This window comes from Theropithecus gelada, chromosome 3, assembly GCF_003255815.1.
Source record: "Theropithecus gelada isolate Dixy chromosome 3, Tgel_1.0, whole genome shotgun sequence".
Lineage (NCBI taxonomy): Eukaryota > Metazoa > Chordata > Mammalia > Primates > Cercopithecidae > Theropithecus > Theropithecus gelada.
Window position 1 is genome coordinate 130,169,490 of NC_037670.1, and position 20,044 is coordinate 130,189,533.

General features: G+C 46.2%; 1 protein-coding gene and 1 pseudogene across 3 annotated transcripts in view; one reads left to right on the plus strand and one right to left on the minus strand.

The window, feature by feature from the left end:
* Positions 1–20,044, minus strand: part of ATXN7L1 (ataxin 7 like 1) — a 272,319-nt gene that overhangs the window by 202,546 nt on the left and 49,729 nt on the right. The window lies entirely within an intron of this gene.
* LOC112621343 lies at positions 13,216–13,845 on the plus strand (annotated as a pseudogene).

Here is a 20,044-nt window from a genome sequence, read left to right on the forward strand (position 1 = left end):
CCTGGTGCTAGAGACAGAACTGCGTCCCCCTGGACTCATGTGCTGAGGCCCTAGCCCCCAGTGAGGTGGTGTTAGGAGATGGGACCTTTGGGGAATGATGAGGTTTACATGGGGACCTGAAAGTGGAGCTCCATGATGGGATTAGTGCCCTTATAAGGAGAGGAGGAGACCCAGGGCTCTCTCTGCCCAGAGAGCACCCGTCCACTCGCCACGCGGGCACCCTGATCGTGGGTGTCAGCCTCCAAAACTGTGAGAAAGAAATCTCTGTTGTTTAAGCCACCCAGGCTATGGTACTTTCTTATAGCAGCCCGAGCAGACTGAGGACATATGGGGAAGAGAGCTTTGTTTTGCAGCCTACTGAGTGTGAGAAACTGATCTGCAGTCCAAGAGGCAAGTTGGGGCCAGCGAGACAGAGTGGGGACATCGTGAGCAGGCGGGGGCCACGCTGGGGTTGTGCAGAGTCTCCCTGTGAAACAGTGTTGTCTGACAACAGGGTTAAGGCTAGAATTTGGGGAACACCAATAAACAACAAGAAGATGAGAGGAGGGAAGGGGCCAGTGAAGGAAGCTGAGAGGAACGCTCGCAGAGGTAAGAGGTGAGTCAGGAGGAAGTGTCCAGGAGGACCCAGCAACAGAGTCAAAGGCACAGAGAAGCCACGTGGGAAGCACTGCAGTGTCCGCCGCCTCTGACAAGGAGTGAAAGCTCTGGGGAAAAAATAGGGTGTGGAAGTTAACTGGCAGTTGCTCTGGGGGATGTACAACTAAGAAAGGGTGACTTGTTTCAATTTTAAACTACAAATATGTGAACGGGGCTTTAGTCTGCAAGAAGCCAGTAGAGCCTCCTTTTCCCTTTTGCCATCTTCACCTGGCCTCCTGGGCCAGGGCACACTGCCATCCAGGGGTCCAGCCAAGCTTCCTGTGCATGGATGACCACCTGTTGTCCCAGGAGTTGGCACTGTCCAACTTCCCAGCATAGCTGCCTTTCTGCTGCCCCGCCACAATGCCAGCTACATTGGGTGCTGACCACATGCCACACACCTGCTCCACAAACATCAGTTAGTGTCCTGAAGAACCTCACGAGGGAGACTTGACCAGACCCAGCTTAGAGGTGAAGAACCCAGGCTTTAGAGAAGTCAAGTCACCTGCCCGATGTCACACTGCTGGTCAACGCTGTGCAGAATTTGAACACCGTGTGTCAAACTCCACCGTGCTTCCCTACCTCAAAAGAGCCTTTCATTTCTTCCTTGAAAGAGCCGCCCCATACTGACACAAACCCATGCAAGGTGAGAACAGGACACACCTTCTGACGTGGCACTCCCGGGTAGACTGTTGCAGGGATGGTCCCCCAGTTGTTTACACCTTCCTATCTTCACACCCTTGGGTGCCCTCTTCTCACATTGATTCTGGGCTCAGTCACAGGACATACTTTGACCAACAGACCATCATCAAACGTGACAGATACTTACAAAATACTTCTGCACTGGGTTTGTGTGCCCTCTCTTGTTCTCCTTGGAACCCTCACGTGGAAAGCCCGGGCTGGGCTGCAGTGGTGTGGACAGACCCACACGGAGCACGAGTGAGCAGTTCCTGCCCAGACCTCTCCAGACCGAGCAGCCTCCCAACCACCAGACAGGTGAGGGAGGGCCTCTCTGCCCATCCAGCCCAGGCTGTGCTATCCACACCAGAAGAAACACCCAGAAGACCCACAGGATCACAGTAAGTAACGTTTACTGTCTGAAGCCATCAAGTTTTGGGGTGGTTTGTTGCATAGCAAAAGCTAACTGATCCAAGTCCTTAAAGAAGGCCCGAGCCAGCATCTCCTTCTAGCTCGGAAGCACTGGAGGATAATTCGTGGATCTCTAGTGTCCACAGACTCTTTCTGCAACGTCAGAACCACCCAAGAATACAGCACTGTCCTTGGCCTGGAGGGTCACTGTGCTCCTAGAGCACGGCAAAAGGAAGAGGCCTTTATATACCTTCTCCCCGGGACACACAAGGACCTGCAGGCAGCCCTGATGGGTGCCAGGTTACTCAGGGACAAGGTGACAGTGGCATGCTTTTGCCATATTGTCCCCAGCTGAGTGTTTTTCCACTGATGCGAAAGGAAAAGATAATTTCTCTAGTAAGCTCTACTGCAAAGGCTCCAAGGCAGCATTTCATCAAAGGGTGCTGGGGAGCACTGGGGAGACAGCAAAACCCAGCAACTTCCAGCTCCACTCAGCAAGGAGCTTGCTGCTTGCTGCTTCCATTTCCAGAGAGGTGGAAAAATGAATGAGCACTCAGGAAAGCCAACCTGATCAGCGGCACTTTGACAAGATGACAAAATTGCTCCCTCCTCCAGTCCAAACCCACTCTTTGTGGTGAACTATTATGGGAAGGAAGCATCAACTAATTAGAAGCATCTCTGGGACATGAGAAAAATCAGCACCTAAAATGCCTAAGCAGAGAGAATTCCTTGTTAAGAAGAGAGAAAACAAAACAAGAAACTGCTAGGATGTCACTTAGCCCAAGCATATATATAAAGGGAGGAGGAGATAAGAATTAATTGGGACAGGAGCTTCTACCTAAGTGACATAAAAGACACAATTATTTTTGCTGCTTTTACAGATCAAGTGCCCCTTCCAGGTGGGGATAGAGCCCTGGCACCACCCACCATTTTGAAAAATGACTTTTCAGTCTTTGGTAGTTCTAATGAAGCTTGAAATTAAGATGGTTCTTTTGTTTACTCCCCGTGTTTGGGAAGCTCTAGCCACCTATCAAAAACACCACTGTCTGGATTATTTATTTCTCATTGCCCAACCTATGAGGCATAGAAGCGTTTTATGAAGCCAACATGTGAGGCGTTTCTCCCAAGGAAGGGTGGATGCACCTCCCCATATTGCAGAGCCCTTTTATACTATGGTCCTTTGATAATCTGGATTTTCACAGACAGGACTGATGCCTGACTTGGAGCAGGGCAAAGAGCCCTGGAAGTCAGAGGTTTCTTTCTTGTCATCCTCTTTCATTAGCAAGCTGCGAGCACTTGGGTAAGTCCCTTAACCTTGAGAAAATTCAGTAAAACAAAGGGTTAGTGACTAATATATTACATCCTTTAAAAAAAACAAGTTGTGGTTTAAAGAGCCCCACATAACATGAGATCTACCCTCTTAACACATTTGTGAGTGTACAGTACAGTATGGTTAACCATAAGCACACTGTTGTAAAGCAGATCTCTAGAACTGACTCAGCTTGTACAACTGAAACTCCATACCCACTGAGCAGCAACCCCACTTCTTCCTTCCTCCGGCCCCTGACACTCAACTATTCTATGCTCTGCTTCTACGAGTCAACTATCTTAGATACCTTGTATCAGTGGAATCAGGCAGTATTGATCCTTTATGACTGGCTTATTTTATTTACATAGTGTCCTTGAGGTTCAGATATATATTCTTACAATAATACTGACATGGTACTCACTGTTTCCATGGCAAGTGGTTACATATATTAACTTACTTAGCCCTCACAGAAACCCTTCGAGGTAAGGTAGCATGATCATCTCCTTTTGATAGATGAGGAAACTGAGGCACAGGGCGGTGAAGTGAGGTGCCTATGCTTACCTGCTATGTGAGTAGCTCCAGACTCCTTTTCCCCCCCCCGCCCCAAGACAGGGTCTCACTCTGTTGCCCAGGCTGGAGTATATTTATGCTATCATAGCTCACTGTAGCTTTGACCTCCTGGGCTCAAGTGATCCTCCCAACTCAGCCTCCCGAGTAGCTGGGACAAAAGGCACATGCCACCACATCCACCTAATTTTTTAAATTTTTTGTAGAGACGAGGTCTGACTATGTTGCCCAGGCTGGCCTCAAACTCCTGGACTCAAACAATCCTCCAGCCTTGGCCTCCCAAAGTGCTGGGATTACAGGTGTGAGCCACCACACCCAGCCCAGACTCCATCTCTTGAACATAACACCATGTTCTTTCTGTACAGTTTAAAATTTCTATTTTAGCAAGTAGGCTCACAGAGATGAAGTCACTGAGGACGATGGCAAAAGACGGGGCAGGGAGGATAAACGAGATGTGATGTCGGAGAGATCTACCCTTGCATAGTTCAAAGTGGTCTTTCACAGCAGCCAGAGGATGGCCTTGGAGCCAGGGAGACCTGGGCCCAGTCCTGGCTCTCCCCTGCTCTAGGTACTTGGGAAACACCAGTGACCAAAACTGACAAGCCCCTTGCCTTGTATACATCACATGCTAACAGGTGAGACAAACAACAAACAATACATATTCCCCACAATGTCTGGTATAGAAAGGGGAAAGTGTTACTAAAAAAAACCACTGGAGCTGGGAAGGCTGGGTGGCAAGGCTGGCTGGAATTGTAAAAAGGGTGCCACTGAGAAGGTGATATCTGAGCAGACTAGAATAAGGTGAGAAGGTAGATTGTGAGGCTGGAGCACATCTAGGGGATGGTGTTTCGCACAGAGGGAAGAGCTAGCACAAAGGTCCAGCGAAGGGGAGAGTCTAGGACATATGAGGGAGAGCAAAGAAGCTAGCCTGTGTGCAGGAGCCAACATGAGCCAGCGTAGAGGGCACTGAAGCTGGGGATGGCATGGGGGCGGCGGAAAGGCTGTAGCAGTGACTCTGAGTGGCGTGGGAAGCTGTGCAGGCTTTTGAGCAGAGGAGTGACATGAACTGATACTTGGCTTTTATAGTAATTTAGGTGATGGTGGCTCAGATCAGGGCAGCAGAAGTGGAGGTGGGGGAAGCAGTTGGTTTTGAACCTAACCTGTTTCCTGGTGGACTAGATGTGGACGGGAGAAAAAGGTGGGAGTCAAGGATGATGCCAACAGTTCCATCCAAAGCAACTGAAGAATGAAGTGGCTATCAGCTAACCTAGAAAGGCTGCAGATGAACAAAGTTGCGGGGTCCCTGAAAAGACATGGTGAAGTCCTATCCAGTACCTGTGAATGTGGTCTTACTTGGAAACAAGGTCTCTGCAGAAGTGATCAAGTTAAGATGAGGTTATTAGGGTGGGCCTTAATCCAATATGACTGGTGTCCTTATAAGATGAGGAGAAGAGATGCAGACAGGCCTGGAGATGATGTGAAGGTGGACAGGGAGAACACTGTGCGATAAAGGAGGCAGAGCCGGGAGTGACGCAGCTACAAGACATGGAAAGCCAAGTTTGGCCAGCCACACTGGAAGCAAAGAGGAAGGCGTGCAACAGATTCTGCCCTGGAACCTTCAGAGAGAGTGCAGCCCTACCAACACCTTGACTTTGGACTTTTGGTCTCCAGAACTGAGAGAGAAAGAATTTCTGTTATTTTAAGCCATCTAGTTTATGGTACTTTGTTGTGGCGGCCCTAGCAAACCATTACAGGGAGGAATCCAACAATTCAGTTTTTCACACGTTAAATGCTGGAGATGTCAAGCAGGTGGTGGGACGTCTGAGTCCTGAGTTCAGGAGAAAAGCCCAGGCTGCTGACAGGAGTCTGGGACATGTATGCAAATAGAATGCATTTATAGTCATGGGGCTGGATGAGGGCAGCAAGGAATAAAAGTATATATGGGAAGAGAAGAGGGCCAAGGACTGAGCCTGGGGCACTCCGAAGCTGAGACTGGGAGAAGCAGAAACTAGCAAAGGAATCTGAGTTGGAGCAGCCCAGGAGGTAGGAGGAAACCAAGAGTGCCGCGGCCTGGGGCCTGCATTTCTCCCCTGGCCCCACAGCTCCTGGTGGGCCAAGGCCTCCCTGCTGGCCTACCTCAGCCACCTCTCCTCTTTCCCTCACAGGCTAAGTCCCAGACAGCTCACTGAACAGACCACTCTCAATGGCCCCCACACCTTGTCTTCAGACAAACTGCCTCCTCTGCCAGCTGCCCCTTTCCCTCCTGTTTTCTGGGTCTCAGCCTAAGAGCTCCCCTGCCCTGTGAACGCTTTGGACCACCCCAGGCACAGGGAGGCACCCTGCTCCCTTCTCAAGCCCCACTGGATGCTACCCTTGCCTCAACCTTAGTGCTCATCTCCTATCCTGGGGTTGATGGGGATGTCTGTCTCTGTACACAACCAGCTCCCTGGCACAGAGCAGGCCTGCAGCAAGCATTTGCTGAAACTGATGAATCCAAACACGGATGGCTGAAATGGGCCTCATAATACGGGTTATGTTAATAACCCGTATTAACACTAAGTTTGGAGTCAATGAAAACACATGAACTTTAAAAGTAAAGTTTCTTAAGTTATATCTCTCCTTCTTGTACCTGTTCAGTTGATTTCCAAGTCTCAAGAATAGTAGTTTACATATATTCCTGTTAAACTTTTAGATCTTGAGAGATCTAACTTAGACTAGCAAGATATTCGGGTCTTGATTCCATCAGTTTCCATACTAGTTTTCAGGCTTAGCTTTCTGTTCTCCACAAACTTTACTGAGCACATCATCAATGTCTTTACTCGAGTCCTTAATATGAAACGAAGCAGGACAGGGGCAGGAAAGAAGTCTGTAACATTTCCCTACAGTTGTCCCTCTGGCTCAGTTACGGCCCACTCACTGTACAGATATTTACTAAGCACCCACTGTGGCATTGCTCTAGGTGTCAGGAATTCATCAGTGATAAACAAAGATCTAGCTGGGCACAGTGGCTCACACCTGTAATCCCAGCACTCTGGGAGGCTGAGGCGGGCGGGTCACTTGAGCCCAGAAGTTCAAGACCAGCCTGGACAACATGATGAAACTCTGTCTCTAGAAAAACCACAAAAATTTATCTGGACATGGCACACACTGTGGTCCTAGCTACTTGGGAGGCTGAGGTGGGGGATCATCTAAGCCTGGAATGTCGAGGCTGCAGTGAGCTGTGATTGTGCCCCTGCACTCCAGCCTGGGTGACAGAGTGAGACCCTGTCTCAAAAACAAGACAAAACCAAACCAAACCAAACTAAACCACCCCACCACCAAAACAAAGATCCCTGCTCTCACTGACTTCTCCACAGATACCGCCTTTCAACCTGTTAAGAATTTACCTACTTGTATGACTTCATGTAGATTCCATCTTTTCCACACACATGACAGACTTTTCCCAAATGCTTTGTCAAAACCAGAGACACTATATCTATAATATTCCCTGGCCTCCCAGCCCAGGAGAAAAGGAGATGGGATTTCTCTGGTGTACACAGTTCTTAGTAAACCCAGGTTGGCTCCTGGTGTTCACTACCTTCTTTTCTAGTATTCACGATCTATAATTTTAACAATGCACACTAGACTCTTCCTTTATCTGTAAATTCTGAAACTAAGTTGTTTTTTTTTTTTCCCTTTTCTGGAAACCAGAAAAATATTTGGCCGCTTTCTGTTTTTTGGGACCTCTCCTTTTCTAACTCTGCTAAACTTACCAAAAGCAATTTTCTCTTTCTCTCTCTCTTTTTCCCCCCAGTATCCTAGGATGTCATTATCCGAACCTGAATTCTGAATTTGAGATAGCTGGGTGTTTTCTGATAATTTCTCCATCTCTCCTGGACTCCAATTTCCTCCCACCAGTATGAGTCCCACTTTTCCGAGTCTCAAATCTTTCTTTTTAATGCCCCTCTAGCCTCAATCCTCTCTTCCTCTCTTCCTCCATTTCACCTTACACAAAAGCTGTCCTTCCAGAGGAGACTTCATCCTCAGGAAATCAGTCTAACAAAACCAACTTCACAGCAGTCCCCATTCTCTGTAGGGTCCCACATCCATCAGGTGCTCAGACTCTGCCCTTCAGGATGTATCCTCTCTACCTGGGGACCATCCAGTGTTTTCTCTCACTCGGCCTCCAACGGTGATCCCAGTGCCAGCAGCTGTGCTGATGGACCCCCTGACACTGACTTGGCAATTCACTATCCTCACCTCAGTGAGCTTTTAAAAACTCAATAAACTTTATCTTTGCCCCGCCTCCTACCACTTGAAGCTTTGGTGGCAATGATGATTGTGATGATGATGAAGATGTTGAAGAAGGGGATAGGGAGAAGGGAGAGAAACTATCAATTCAGTGTTTTCCAGCAGGATTTTTTTTTTTTTTCCCCCCCAGGGTCTATGTCTGAGGAATAGGAAAGCTAGGATGCCTGTATGCATTAGCATAACTATTGGATTATATTTACATATTTTAGGTTATTAATAGGTACTTTATGATTACTTGACTTTCAGGCAGTTGCTTTTTGTTTTTAGTTTTTTCTTCTACTTCTTAATTCCTCCCTCATTAGAGGGGCTTATTGACTCCAATGCTTAGAAATCCTTTAAAATACATGTGAGGAAGAATCATGTATGAGAAAGGAGGGCAGAAGAGTCAGAAAGGGGATTGACAGAGTTGCAAAATACTTGCAGAATTTAAAAGATAACATTTTAAGTTGTCTCTCACTCCTCATGGCTAAACATTCAGAAAAGATACAGAAAATCTCATGTACAAATAAATTCTTTAAATAAGAAGAGAATGTTCTGAATGGCTTCCTCCTGGGGCTTTGTATTTATTACTTGGTTTCACAGAAATTGCCAGTCTAGAACAATCAGTTCATAGGACTGTTACAAAATATCATTTACTATTTACTGAAAACATATAAGAAATGGAACTGCTGCTAAGACAGGGTAGGGGGCAGCAGATGGGACTGGTCCTTTCTGGGGAGGGGGACCCACAATGCTCTCCTATTCCTCTGTCCCCACCTCAGTGTTGCCTCTTCAGGGAAAAGATGTGAAATCACTCTTACACGGATATAAAGGTGTTCATTTCCTCTCTCTCAGACATTCTGAAAACTGCTTACTTGTGCCTGAAGAACCAGGTATCATGGAGTGAAGAGGGGGAGAAGTACCAGGTGCAAGACCATCTGAGAGTCAGAAATCATTGAAATCTCACATTTGCATTTTGTGCTTGGCTCTAGGAAAAGGTATGTACACTGCAGGCTGACTTTCTACCTTATTATTAAGAGTTGTGTGATTCTGAAACCCCTAAATGTTCTACACTGAGATCACTTAGCTTTTTAAAAAAATGATAAAGAGGATATCTCATAAACTTCCAGAGAGAAAAACAGGTTGCATCAAGGACTTAGAATGGCACTGGGCTTTTCATTAGTAACACCAGAAGCTGGAAGGCAGTGAAGTGTTAGCTTCAAAAGTTGGAGGGGAAATTATTTTCAGCTGAAAACTCTATACCCAACTAACCATTATTCAGACTGAGGGAAGGACAAAGGCACTTTCAGACCCACACGGCATTAAAAACTTTGCCTCCCAGGCACTTTCTCAGGAAGCTGTCAGAGGATGTACTCTCCCCTAAAATGGACAAACTAAAAAGTAGGAAGAAATAGGTCCAAGAAAAACAGGGATCTAAGCCTCAGAGGCACAGCGAAAGAAAGTCCCTGCATGATGCTCGGCAGCTTGCCTAGGGAATGACAAGTCTAGGCTGGAGCAGGAGGTGGAGGATTCGGGAGTTGGGGACCGAGAGTTCACAGGATGCTTGTGAGCGTTTGGCAGATGCCACTGGTAGGCATTTGGGAGAACGTGCAATGGGTATCTCATAGAAAAAGTAGTCTTTTAAGGGCGATTATTAACTAAAAGAAAAACAAAAAGTTATATAAGAAAGGAAACCGAATCCCAGTACAATAGTTGGCTCCTTAGTGAATAATATTTAAATCACCATCATACTGTAAACACTGACCATGAATTTTGCCCACCTGCATAGCTTTACTGGGAGGATGGGGAGGAGAAGTGAGGGTGGGTGGTACGAGAGGGCCAAATTCTTCTAACAGGAAGTCAGTAGATAGTGTTTAAAACCAATAAATCAGGAACGCAGTCTAAGCATCTAATTTAGAGGGGTCAACACCAGAAAAAATAACAAAAAGATTTTAAAGAGGTTGTTCTGGGGAGAGGGTCTGGAGGCCGGGGAGAATCTGAGAAGGGCACTGGCTGAATTTTAAACTGCTTTTAGAAAACTCTGATAGAAAACAATTTAAGGATGCACTGCCTTGAGATTTTTTTTTTATTATTATACTTTAAGTTCTAGGGTACATGTGGATAATGTGCAGGTTTGTTATATATGTATACCTGTGCCATGTTGGCGTGCTGCACCCATCAACTCGTCAGCACCCAGAGATTTTTATATATACTAGCTTTTAATAGGAGAAATGGGGTGACAAAGCAACTCAAAATGAGAGGTTGGGGTGGAGGAGGAGAAAGAGGAAGTATTGCAAAATTCTCAGTGTGAAATGGTTCAGATTCAGAACCTATAAATGTGATTTTCCTGCTGCCGAAAACTTCCAAGCACAGCACTCCTGTAATGCTCCCTTCCCCGCAGCCCTCAGGGAAGGGGCCCAGCTGCCAAGAAGTTTCCCAACATCGCTGCCACCCTCACCGTACCTGTTCCTGGCCCAAGTGGAGGCCCCAGTGGGAAATGTCTGTGCTGTCTCACCTTCAGTTGGGAGCTGGAATGTTCTGGAAGGTTCGTTCCTATGTGGGACAAGCCAAGAACTCTAAGGAGTTCTAAGCTAAGTTCTCTAAGCCGAGAACCCTGCAGAGCACTGCAGAGCGCGGGGAGCACAGTGAGATGCAGCTGATGACAGCTGTCACAAACATTGACCACTGAATTTAGAAAACAGGGGGAACAGGCATGGGTCACTTACCAGAATTTTACCCCAGCAGGCGGGGTTCTGGTGAAAGTAGTCAAGGAGGGGAAGCTCAGCAAAGAGGATACAAAGGATATTTTATTTAACCGAGAGCTTCTCCTCCTAAAGGGCTGTAGACATAAAAAGGCAACATTTTCCCAGTGGACTAGGAAAGTGTTAAATTATACTGGTGTTTACTCTCTCATTTCCAAGGCCTGGGAGCGGATGGGATATTTATTTTTATTATCTCTCTGATGTGTTTAGAGACCCTAATGAGGGCAGAAAGTAAACAAACATTTGATTGAAAACAGAGATTTCAATCAAATGTGCACCCTCTACCTATTCAATCAAATGTGCACCCTCTATCAATCAACGTGCACCCTCTACCTATTGTTGATACAGGAGAAAGCAATTTCAATAAGATTGAAACAATTAGACTTGAAGATTGCTGTATGCAAACCACATGAAAATGGAAGCCTACTGCTCAGTGTGTAGAAAAAAATAAACCACTGTCTGTTGGTGGTTTTTTCTTCTGATTATATTAAAGTAAATGCTTGCATGTTATATTTACTGAAGTTGAAAACTGTACTGAGGTTATGTAAGAGAATATTCCTATTCTTAGGACACATACACTGAAGTAATTGGTAAAATACCACGAAGAATGTAACTTGCCCTCAAATGGTTCAGAAAAATATTATGTGCGACTATTAAAAATATATCTGGATCGGTCTCTCTCTCCCCTATTGCCTATCCCCAAGAAACAGAAGGACAAAGCAAATGGAGCAAAACGTTAACAATAGTTGGGCCAGGGCAATGGCTCACACCTATAATCCCAGCACTTTGGGAGGCTGAGGCTGGAGCAATATTCAAGGCCAGGAATTTGAGATCAGCCTGGGCAACATAGCAAGACCTCTATCTGCCTCCCCCGACCCCAAAAAATAAAAAATTAGTTGACGCAGTGGTATACACTTGCGGTCTCAGCTACTCCGGAGGCTGAGGTGAAAGAATTGCTTGAGCCAGGAGTTCCAGGTTACAGTGAGCTATGACTGAGCCCCTGCACTCTAGCCTGGGCAACACAGCAAGACCCTGTTTCAATAAATAAATGTTGAATTTGGGTAAAGGCTATAGAATGTTCTTTGTGCTATTCTTATTTTTGATGTTTTTGGAAATTTGAAATTATTTCCAAATAAGAAGTTAAAAGTCATATAAAATCAAATGAAGCTGTAAGAAAATCACTGAGGTTTCACAAGCATTCCAAAAGCATCCTGATGAGTGCCGGATACCAGACTCTCAATTTAACAAGATGCCTGGGCTAAAATCCTTGTCTTTTTAAATTAAAAAAATTTTTTTGAGATGGGGGTCTCACTCTGTTGCCCAGGCTGGAGTGCAGTGGAGAGATCTCAGCTCACTGCAACCTCTGCCTCCTGGGCTTAAACAATCCTCCTGCCTCAGCCTCCTGAGTGGCTGGGGCTACAGGCATGTGCCACCACGCCCAGCTAATTTTTGTATTTTTTGTAGGGATGGGGTTTTGCCATGCTGGGGATCCTCATGGGATCCTCCTGCCTCAGCCTCCCAAAGTGCTGGGATTACAGCATGTGAGCCCCCACGCCCAGCCCCTTGTCTTTTGAAATAGATTTAGAATCAGTATAACAGTCTTAGAATGTTCAAGGTGAAAGCAAACGACTCTTTCAGGGTTTAACTCTGTAATGGCCCAAATTCAAGGCTGAATGATCAGCTGTCCTAACACAGCTTTGGTTTAAAAGAAAGGAACCATCTAGCTGTCTTACCAACTTAAGATAATTCAGAAAAGGAGGTCCCCAAAAGTTTGGGCACTACTGGGTAAGTCTGCAGGCTCCAAAGATGCAGTATGCATTGAAGCTGGCATGTACTTGGATAAAGCTGCATAAAAATGCATAATGTACCCAGGGGAAATGCTTTACCTAAAAACTGGGGTACCAGAACCACTCAGGACCCCAAAACACTGCAGCTAGAAAAGATTATGACTCTATCTCTTGTTGTTAAACACATGGGGACAGCTAATCTACCCATTGGATTTTTTTTTTTAAGTTCTAGGGTACATGTGCACAATGTGCAGGTTTGATACATACATATATATGTGCCATGTTGGTTTGATGCACCCATCAACTCATCGTTTACATTAGGTATTTCTCCTAATGCTATCCCTCCCCCAGCCCCTCACCTCTCCGATAGGCCCCGGTGTGTGATGTTCCCCACCCTGTGTCCAAGTGATCTCATTGTTCAGTTCCCATCTATGAGTGAGAACATGCGGTGTTTGGTTTTCTGTCCTTGTGATAGTTTGCTGAGAATTATGGTTTCCTACCCATTGGATTTAATTCAGTTTTTAAATTTCAGGATCAAAGTTACTCTTGTGGGGAGGGGATCAGTCACTGGGAGGGGTTCACAAATGGCATCTTGGTGACCCTACAAAGGGTGATGGCCTCATATGAGTTTGTACATTTGTTTTCTTTCTGTATCCGGGTTGACTATGTAACAAAAAATTTGTATATGCTGGATATTTAACAATAAAAAAGTTTAAAATTAGAGCAAAGCAAATTGCATTAACTTGTGTTTGGGATTTAAAAAAAAAAAGTATCCTTTCCCAGGGGGCTGCTGAAGATGACAGAGGGGCAGGTCCTGGTGCTCGATGGTTGAGGCTATGTCCTGGGCCGCCTGGCGGCCATTGTGGCTAAGTAGGTACTGCTGGGGCGGACGGTAGAGGTCGTGCGCTGTGAGGGCATCAACATTTCTGGCTATTTCTACAGCAACAAGTTGAAGTACCTGGCCTTCCTCCGCAAGCGGATGAACACCAACCCTTCCCGAGGTCCCTCTACCACTTCCCGGGGCCCCTACCACTTCCGGGCCTCTATCCGCACCTTCCGGCGGACCTCGAGGCATGCTGTCCCTCGAGACCAAGCGAGGCCGGGCTGCCCTGGATCCCCTCAAGCTGTTTTAGGCATCCCACCGCCCTATGACAACAAAAAGCGGATGGTGGTTCCTGCTGCCCTTGAGGTCATGCATCTGAAGCCTACAAGAAAGTTTGCCTACATGGGGCACCTGGCTCACGAGGTTGGCTGTAAGTACCAGGCAGTGGCAGCCACCCTGAAGGAGAAGAGGAAGGAGAAAGCCAAGATACACTATCGGAAGAAGAAACAGCACATGAGGTTATGGAAACAGGGTGAAAAGAACGTGGAGAAGAAAACTGACAAATACACAGAGGCCCGCAAAATCCATGAACTCCTGATCTGAGCCTAGTAAAGACTGTTTATTCCTTAAAAAAAAAGTGTGTGCCTCATTCAGATGTCCTCCACCCCATCTGATCCTAATGCCTGTAGGTCACAGCAATAGAAGCAAAGCCTTTCAAACTAATATTCAAGAAAATCATCAAAGTGTACCTATCACCAGGAAGTCATATTCGCCCGCCTTGGCCTCCCAAACTGCTGGGATTACAGGCGTGAGCCATGGCGCTTGGCCGGGTTGGGTTTTTTTTTTTTTTTTTTTTTTGAGACGGAGTCTTGCTCTGTCGCCCAGGCTGGAGTGCAGTGGCCCGATCTCAGCTCACTGCAAGCTCCGCCTCCCGGGTTCCCGCCATTCTCCTGCCTCAGCCTCCCGAGTAGCTGGGACTACAGGCGCCCGCCGCCTCGCCTGGCTAGTTTTTTGTATTTTTTAGTAGAAACGGGGTTTCACCGTGTTAGCCAGGATGGTCTCGATCTCCTGACCTCGTGATCCGCCCGTCTCGGCCTCCCAAAGTGCTGGGATTACAGGCTTGAGCCACCGCGCCCGGCCCGGGTTGGGTTTTTTTTAATTGCATATTTCCCTCCATGTCCTTGGAAGACTCAGTTATAATAAACCAACATATCTCATGTTGAAATGTGATTCCCAATGTTGAAGGTGGGCCCTGTTAAGAGGAGATGAGATCATGGGGGTGGATCCATCATGAATGGTTTAGCACCATCCCCTTGGTGATAAGTGAGTTATTGCTCAGTTCATGCGAGATCTGGTTGTTTAAAAGTCTGGGACCTACCCTCCACCCCCTTGCTCCCACGCTCGCCATGTGACATGCCTGTTCCTGCTTTGGCTTCAGCCATGATTGTAAGCTTCTTGAGGCTTTCACCAGATGCCAAGCAGGTGTGTTGGTGCCATGCTTCCTGTACAGCCTGCAGAACTGTGAGCCAATGAAACCTCTGTTTTTGTTGTTGTTGTCTGTTTTTTGAGACGGAGTTTTGCTCTTGTTGCCCAAGCTGGCGTGCAATGGTGTGATCTTGGCTCAATGCAACCTCCGCCTCCCGGGTTCAAGCGATTCTCCTGCCTCAGCCTCCTGAGTAACTTTGATTACAGGCATGTGCCACCACGCCCGGCTAATTTTGTATTTTTAGTAGAGATGGGGTTTTTCCATGTTGGTCAGGCTGGTCTTGAACTCCCAACCTCAGGTGATCCACCTGCCTCGGCCTCCCAAAGTGTTGCGACTACAGGCGTGAGCCACTGCACCTGGCTGAAACCTCTGTTTTTATAAATTACCAAGTCTCAGTTATTCCTTTATAGTCATGCAAAAAAACTGACTAACACACACCTGCTGCTGCTGCTGCTGCTTTAAGGTCCTGTGCAGTGAGTCTGGGTTTCTAACCTCAAAAGAGTGGCTAGCACAGGAGATCGCTAGTCTCCTTCCAATTTTGTCCTGTTGAATGGCATAGAAGATTGGTTATATGGATATCAGAGAGAGGAGTCACTAACAAAGATGAAAATGTAGGCCGGGCGCGGTGGCTCAAGCCTGTAATCCCAGCACTTTGGGAGGCCGAGACGGGTGGATCATGAGGTCAGGAGATCGAGACCATCCTGGCTAACACGGTGAAACCCCGTCTCTACTAAAAAATACAAAAAAAAAACTAGCCGGGTGAGGTGGTGGGCGCCCATAGTCCCAGCTACTCCGGAGGCTGAGGCAGGAGAATGGCGTGGACCCGGGAGGCGGAGCTTGCAGTGAGCTGAGATCCGGCCACTGCACTCCAGCCTGGGAGACAGAGCGAGACTCTGTCTCAAAAAAAAAAAAAAAAGAAAATGTAGAACTCATTTGATAGGTGGAAGAGTAGGGTGGTTTCTGGTATAGGTTTTGGAGACAGCAATCTGAATTTGAATTGTGGCTCCACCATGATTGTGAGCAAGCTATTTAACCTCTCTCACCTTCAGTTTCTTTAACTGCAAAATGGAAATGGAAACAGTGAGGATTAAATGGGATCTCACATGGCACAGACTGGTATAAAGCAAGTGCGCAGTACAGTTAACTGTGATTATTGCTCCTGTGCTCACAACACTTCCTTTAACTGGTGCTTGGAACATCTTATTTTCCCCTTGCATAATTAATCCTCTACTTTGGTTGATGCCAGAAATGCAGTTTTGCTATATGGTGACATTGCACATACTCCAAGCGTGTAAGCCCCAGACACCTTTCAGTGACACGGCTGTAGGGCTTAGTGACTTGCCACCAGGCAGCCCACATAATTGTCTTGCTGAAGTCATAGAGCCCTTCCCTATTCTTCAGCTGGACACACTGAAATTCTTCGAGTCTCAGGAACAACATTGCTGCTTCTCAACAATAGATTTACTTTCTCAAAATCCATAATGTGAGCTGGGCGCAGTGGCACACAGCTGGAGCTCCAGCTACTTGGGAGGCTGATGTGGGAGGATTCCTTGAGCCCAGGAGTTTAAGGCAGCCTAGGCAACACAGCAAGACCCTATCTCCAAAAATAAATCCATAACGTCTATAGTGTGGATAACATAACACCCTTGGAGCTGTAGGGAGAAAGGTGCTCTCCTGTGAATGGAGAGGATGGTACTGACTAGCTGCAGAATTTGGGCCTGGGTTGCTTTATGGTTTTGTCTCTCTTTCTAAGTAAGGATGAGAGACTTTCACTGCTTCACTTGTCCACCTTCGCATCATTACTTCTTATGACCCACAGGAAGGATATCTAGGGTGACAGAATAAACTCAGGGAGAAGTTATTGGCTGGGGCATGGAGGTAACTAATTGGTCACACAATTGAGTTTGCATGTTGAGTGCTGAGTGCCCTGCAGTTTATAAAACACCTTCATTCTCACAGCCACCCTATGATGAGGAAGCCAGGGAAATTGTAGTGTTTTTATTACTTTACAAATGAGGAAACCGAGGCTTAGAATTAAGTAGCTTGCCCAATATCTCATAGCTAAGCAATGGTGGATGGTATGACCAAGTCCTCATTTCCATCCTCCCAGTGAGTTGTTTCTAAGTGAGCTTTATACGCCCAAGATCATCTATTAGGATGGGGAAACATATTAAAACTTCTCGTTCTAGTTATTTTTAGCTTGCCTTTTTAACTTTTAAATTTTGTTTCATAGTATCAGTAACGTATTAGACTAGTATGTGCATGTAATTTATAATTAAATACACATACTTTTGGGTTCCAGCTCCAAAAAATTTTACTGATAAGGGTGCATGATTAAAATAGCTTGGAAGCCACAGCTCTAAGGAGGAGTCTTGCTAATACTGGAGATTAACAGATCCTCTGGCTCCTTATCTTTTTTTTTTTTTTTAATTTTTTTGCTATTATTACTTTTGGTCAGGAACTTTTACTGGTCTGTGTTCTTCAGATTACACCACAATCTTGTGAAGTGGTAATCCTGATTTTCTAGAGTAGCAGAAGGTGTTTTCTATCTCCTACAAAGTCTAAGGCTGACATGAATCATCTTTTGTTGAAAGGCTGTTCCTACCGGGCGCGGTGGCTCAAGCCTGTAATCCCAGCACTTTGGGAGGCTGAGACGGGTGGATCACGAGGTCAGGAGATCGAGACCATCCCGGCTAACACGGTGAAACCCCATCTCTACTAAAAAATACAAAAAACTAGCCGGGCGAGGTGGCAGGCACCTGTAGTCCCAGCTACTCGGGAGGTTGAGGCAGGAGAATGCCGTAAACCCGAGAGACGGAGCTTGCAGTGAGCTGAGATCCAGCCACTGCACCCCAGCCTGGGTGGCAGAGCAAGACTCCGTCTCAAAAAAAAAAAAAAAAAAAAAAAGAAAGGCTGTTCCGGTGCTTTGCAAACATGATGGCTCCCAGCTCATACAGCAGAGGCAACCCCATTTCCGTATCATTTGTGATCACTTACAAATAGCAAAGGTTCAAGTAAGCATATGGGTTCCTAGGTGTCTGCACCTTGGTTCTTGAATCATAACAGGCCCAAGCTTCTCTTTATAGGTTTATGTTACTAACTAGACTTGCTACTGTGTGGCATTCAAGAGCATGGTACTTCTAATAAGCACTATATTGGAAGGAATTATTGTCTGATTCATTGCTCCATCCCCAGCAGTGCCTGGAACCCACTTGGTTCCACTGTCTGTTGTCTGGCTGAATGAGTGGTGGATTAATGGTTACTCCTCAATTTTATCTTTTCTCTTGACCAAGACACCCCTAAAATGACAGTAAAGAAGTGTAAAAGAGTGCAAAGACAATGGAAATGGGAGATATCAGCAAACAAGCACATGTTTTTGGAAGACAGGTGAGGAGTGATTGCTGACTGGGCAGAGTGGAGGAAACAGTGACCTATGTGTCTACAGAAAGGAGTATGGATGCGAAGTGAGTGTATCTGCCTGGGATATAACCCTTGGGAGGCCTGGGAGCTGGAGGCACTGTATACTGGGACGATGTGAGGGGAGACTGCTTGAGAGTCTGAAGGTTTGTTTATTGGAGAAATGGGTTAGAAGAGGATCCAGACCAGGGGACAGGAGGCATGGTAAAGTGATGGGGTGACGGGAAGGCTAAACAGAGAAGATGGACTGAGGGTGGCCACTCTCATGGCGTGATGCCCTCGGGCCTCTGCCTCCATCTGCTCTTAGAGCATGCTCCAGGCAGGAAAAGGGATAATTCATCTCTGAAAAAACAGAGAGGAATTCTTTTAAGAAAAGGCCTCCACATGCTGGCAACTGAAAATTCTCTAAAGAAATGATGAGTTCGCAATGTAATCCCCTTATACAATGGGCCACCAGTAAAAAGCTCCACTAAAACACCCTGAACCTCCAAGCCGCTTGTAGTGCCTCACTCTTAAATATGAATGGCCAAGGATCACCAGACATTTAAAGAAAGCACCCACCTGAAAGAGACTGAGACACAATGACCAGGAATAGAGGAATACAGAAGCTACATGACGAGTAGAAGAGAACTTCAAAAACACTTATTAGGCCGGGCGCGGTGGCTCAAGCCTGTAATCCCAGCACTTTGGGAGGCCGAGACGGGCGGATCACGAGGTCAGGAGATCGAGACCATCCTGGCTAACACAGTGAAACCCCGTCTCTACTAAAAATACAAAAACCTAGCCGGGCGAGGTGGCAGGCACCTGTAGTCCCAGCTACTCGGGAGGCTGAGGCAGGAGAATGGCGTGAACCCGGGAGGCGGAGCTTGCAGTGAGCTGAGATCCGGCCACTGCACTCCAGCCTGGGTGACAGAGCAAGACTCCGTCTCAAAAAAAAAAAAACAACAAAAAAAACACTTATTAATGTCCTCAGAGAGAGAAAAACCAAAACCAGGATGCGATGGTAAGAGAAAAAGCAGAAAACAATCAAGAGCTCTTGGAAATTAAAAATATGATAGGGTGACATAAAAAAATCTTATTAGAAGGCTTACAAGAGCCTTCAAAAAAGAAAACAGAAGCAAACAGAAAGTAGAAACTGATAGAGTTTTACAATCCCTAAGGTTCAATATCTGACAAAAGGAATTCTAGAAAGGAGAACCAAGTAAATGGGGAGGAAGAAATTAAAACAAAACAAAACACCACCAGTACAAGAACATTTTCCAGAATTGAAGAATATGCATTTCCAAATTAAAAGGGCCCACCAGTGGAGTGCCCAACCCAAAGAAAGAAAAAAAGACCTCCATGGGCGTGAACCCGGGAGGCAGAGCTTGCAGTGAGCTGAGATTGCGCCACTGCACTCCAGCCTGGGTGAGAGAGCGAGACTCCCTCTCAAAAAACAAAAACAAACAAACAAACAAACAAAAACCTCCATGGCACATTATTGAGTAATTTCAGATCAACAATGATACAGCGAAGATCCTATAAACTTTCAGAGAGCAAAAGAGGTCTCACACAGGACTGGCATCTCATATTAAGAGTGACACTACAGCCAGAGGACAATACGAAAATGGCTTTAAAATCCTGAGGGAAAATTATTTCCAACTTTGAATGTTCTGTAGCCACCAAATTACTAATCAAGTCTGAGGACAGATCCAAGACATTTCCATATTTTGACAACTCAAAAAATTTACCTTTTATGTAGGATGCCCCTGGAAGAGTAGTCCTAGCAAAAGAGGGAGTAAATTGAGCAGGAGGAAGACAGGCTTCCAGTCAGTGGACTTCCCAAGACAATGGAGAGGGAAGCAATTGTCACAGAGCAGCAGCACAGCAGGCTGAGGGTCTAATGGGCTCCAGAAAATA